This window comes from Pocillopora damicornis, chromosome 2 (assembly GCF_964200805.1).
Source record: "Pocillopora damicornis chromosome 2, jaPocDami1.2, whole genome shotgun sequence".
NCBI lineage: Eukaryota > Metazoa > Cnidaria > Anthozoa > Scleractinia > Pocilloporidae > Pocillopora > Pocillopora damicornis.
Window position 1 is genome coordinate 37,017,641 of NC_142671.1, and position 4,113 is coordinate 37,021,753.

The 4,113-nt window shown below is 38.5% G+C and overlaps 1 long non-coding RNA gene across 1 annotated transcript; it reads right to left on the reverse strand.

The window, feature by feature from the left end:
* Positions 1–223: 223 nt before the first annotated feature.
* Positions 224–3,581, reverse strand: LOC149051119 (uncharacterized). Its single transcript, XR_016183559.1, has 3 exons — positions 2,045–3,581; positions 1,351–1,772; positions 224–968 (listed from the first exon to the last, which is right to left on the reverse strand). It is a non-coding gene; the product is annotated as an uncharacterized LOC149051119 (long non-coding RNA).
* Positions 3,582–4,113: the final 532 nt, after the last annotated feature.

The following is a 4,113-nucleotide window of genomic DNA, read 5'->3' on the forward strand; positions in this document are numbered from 1 at the left end:
ATTCCTTTTTCGTAGGTTGATATTTTTGTTATTAGGGCCATAACCATTTCTGGATATCGGTTTCGAGCTTTGTGATTGGGTGAGATCAAAACCAAAACAAAGCAAATTTGGCCGAGAGGTGCTGGAAACAAGAAGAACTGAGCTGATTTTTTTTTTGTGGCGGCCATGTTGTAATGCGGTAGTAAGCTGAAACAACATTCGCTAATAAGGACTGGACGTAAGATACCATTAAAAATATTCGTTTATTTCAAACATTCAACATGCATGTCCGACATTCTGGCATTCTGGAAGAGTAAAGCGGATTCTTTCTAGCACAAATTCTTTGTAACGCTGTGGTCCTTCCACCATGAGCGTCACAGGAATAAAAGCTCCTCCGCCAGCCTGTTTGTATCTGGAGAACTTCTAGGTAGAGCTTTGCCTCGATGTTGCCCTCCGTTCTCCGTTGATTTCCCTATTTTGGGTTACAAGAAAACCAATTAAATAAGGTTGAACCAAATAACGCGCACTGATAACAATTGGGACGAGTGAGGTGTGAGATCGCGGAATCGGGACAATTTCATTTCTCTCCAGTATAGGTCGAGGAAAGACAATATCTTGCTTCTTTCCGATTTTTAAATAGACATTATCAATTTCAGTCCAGCAAGCCTTTACGAAAAAGTAACAGTAAAGAAAGAAAACAGTAACTTACCCTTCAATTCCTGGTTATTTTGCCACATCTAAGCAAAGCATGCAGCTGTATGTTTAGAAAGTGCTGAACCATGCCGATCTGCTGACCTTTGACATCTCCTAAAGTGTATGTCTTTCTCTGCGATTTGCTGAAAATCTGGACTTCTCGTAGAGCCTCTGGAATGCGTTCCATTTCTCGTGGAAGAAGACAAGCCAGTGCATGCGAGTCATAGGTGTTGTCGTCTTCACTTTGAATAACAAGCGGTGTTCCACATGGAGCTTTGATCTTGAAATTATGATACCTGGAAAATAAACGCCAATAAATACATGAGTGGGATAAAATAAAATCAAGTAGTCACAATTTATATTAAGACGAATACACATGATCGAATTCAATGCAAGAGAATCATACAAGGTATTTTGCGCGCGCTATTGATCGATTCGCGGGAGAATCTAGGTCTCAGAACACTACAAATTCGGTCCTACAGCTTTTAGTCAGCAATAATATGTCCTTTACAATTACCCTTTGATTTGAACACCCTGTATAGAAAGTTGTTTTGGTAATCACTGCAAAATGTGAAAGCACGAACGGTGTTTCTAAACGAGTTTCACAATTACAGACAAGTCCCTTGTGGTTTTAGACGAAAATTTCACTCTCATCAGTTCGTGTAGTTAAACTCCAACCTTTCTTTCCGGAATGCTGTAATAGAGACACTTCGGCAAGGCTTTCCACCAATGCTATTTCTTTATTTTCATCTTCATACCGCTCTTATCGCACATTTCCCGGATACGATACCTGAAGATGTGAGAGCTCAGTAACGAATACCCCTTTGTTTTATGTTTGCCCGAAGTAGAACTTACTCGCTGGATGATCACATTTATGTGTTAGATCCGTGGTTTCCTGAAATTATTTTTTAGTGCGCATTCGCCTTGGCTGAATGAATCTCTGATGTCAAGATCGATATTGATTCGAAATTTCATCCAGAGCTCCGATGTAAAAGATTCTTTGTTTGTAGCACTGACCCAGGTCCGTGGCAGATTTGTGCCACAAAGACGACAAAGTGTCTCGAGATACTGAATGTGTTCATCCATGCTGTTGGCTTGATCTGAAATTCACAATAAAGGTCCGATAAATAATTGTCCTTTTACTTTAAATTGGCCGGCCACAACGTATGGTTAAAATTTATCGTTTACACGATACTCCGATGGATCTGAACAAAGGAATCCGTCTGGTAGTTTGCACACCAACAGACTTTCAACATTCGTGCACTCGAGCAAAAACCTCGTGCACTCGATTGGAATTTTGACAAATTGGAAGCAAATTTATTCTAGTTTTTTAAAAGATATTTTTTTAGGAATCAAAAAAAATGTTGAATACCTGAAAACCTCAACTAAAGAGAGGTTATTCCTCGATAGAGCCCTTCGCAACATGGACCTCCACCCGACTTTTCATCTGAATTTTTCCTTCTAGTCATCGTGACCACCATCAGTTCTTTGCTTGTTGCGTGTAATTGCTTGTCTTCTGTAATTTTGCAAGGCTTCATGGGATATGGGTAGGGAACTAAGTCGCTTGGGCTCGAATAAAGTAATGAGTGAGTTTCCTCGATGTCCCACTACGACATCCATGTTGGTGATGTCATCAAGTATCCAGAAATGGTTATGGCCCGGACTGTTAGAGTTCGCAGTGGCGATAGACTTCTTCACTTCATCAATCGATCTGCGTAGAGGCTCTAAAGCCTCCTCCAACAAATTCTTGAATCCTTCTGTCATTAGATCTCCTATAATGATACGTAGATGAATTAGGACAACATATAACGCGAAAAGATAAGAAGAAAGAGGAAACTGCAGCTTTGATAAGCTAAATTCAAAAAAAATTACCGCCATCTTTCTCGCTGACCGCAAGGGCAGGGTGTAACACCAAAATAATACAAGATAAATAACAGGAAATAAACTGAAATGTGTCTTCGTGGATTTGTAGACACTCAGGATCAATTGTACGTTCGAGGCTGGTTGCTTATTTGAGCATTACATGTGAGCAAAAGTTTCTAATTTCTCGATGAGAGCCGGCCGCCGATTTAGCGTCAAATAAAATTTGTAGAAAATTTGGTTCTACGCATTATGTCGTTTATTTGCGCATTTAGGATTCTTTAACCTAAGGGGAATGTATTGGGACCGAAAAAAAGGGAAAATTTTGGCGTTAGTTAGCCTTTAAGCAACTCGCGCCGGAATTGCGGGCAAAGATATTGATATATTAAGCAGGAAACAAGATGTGTTAACAGCAAAGAAACTTCCTTTGTAACCGACTTTCGACTTCAAAATGATCAGCACGACAAACTTCACGTTTGGGGAAATTGTTGAAGAATTTAACCAATATCACTTGGAGAAAATTCAACACAAATTAAGCAAGATTACCGCTAGTGGGCATCTTCCTTTGTTGTGTTTTAGCTAAAGAACGAAAACCGTTTTGTTAATTATCTTAACTAGAGAAAACAACACTCCAACACTTGTCTATTGTATATGGTAACTTTTAGTGATCTCAAAGGTAGAAAAGAATATAAATTATGCGTGAAAACACAAAGATGCTGCGCACGTCATAAACAGGTTAAAACTTTACGGAGGCACCTTAAAAGTTACATAACCTTATGGAATATTACCTCATGCAATATTATGGAAGAATGGAAAAATCGACCCGCGACAGTTTGCGCCACAGGTAATTTAATTAGGAATGATACTTAGCTTTCACAATAATAACAAACAATCTTTTAGCTGATTGGCACCCGAGAGTCAAGTTTGTGAATGACACGTCTGCCATAGAAATACTACCCAAGAACCCTATCAGTCTGCCCAATTTGACCGTCTCTGACATTCACAATTTTTCTGTGAATCACAACATGAGACTAAACCCAATTAAATGTAAAGAGATATTAATTAACTTTATGTTATATCCTAACTTTACTCTCAGACCATTGGTTGTTGATAACAACGGTATAGAACGTGTATCGACTTACAAGATTCTAGGAATATTTATCGATGGCGACCTTAAGTGGAATAGTAATGTTGATTACATATATAAAAAAAGCTTGCAAGTTTTCAAGTTTTTAAGTTTTCATTGTGTTATAACTTGTTAATTCAGTAAGTTACTGCAAGAGAGTTTAATAAACTGTTATTATCATTATAATATTACCTATACAATATTACCTTATGCGAGGTAGAATTACGTAACATTCGGCGGCATCTGGCAAAGTATGTAAGGAATACTTGGCCCTAAGTAAGGGGTTCGCTGGAGATCATTTTAATAAGTTTTAAAGATAACTGACAGCGGTAGCTCACCGGAAACGCTTAAAAATGTGGTAAAACGCACGCGGGCGTTGAAGGCTTTCTTAGTTCGTTTCTTTCCTTTTTTAACTCTTTGTTTGAATTTACTGTTAAAACTGTCAACGATAAAGA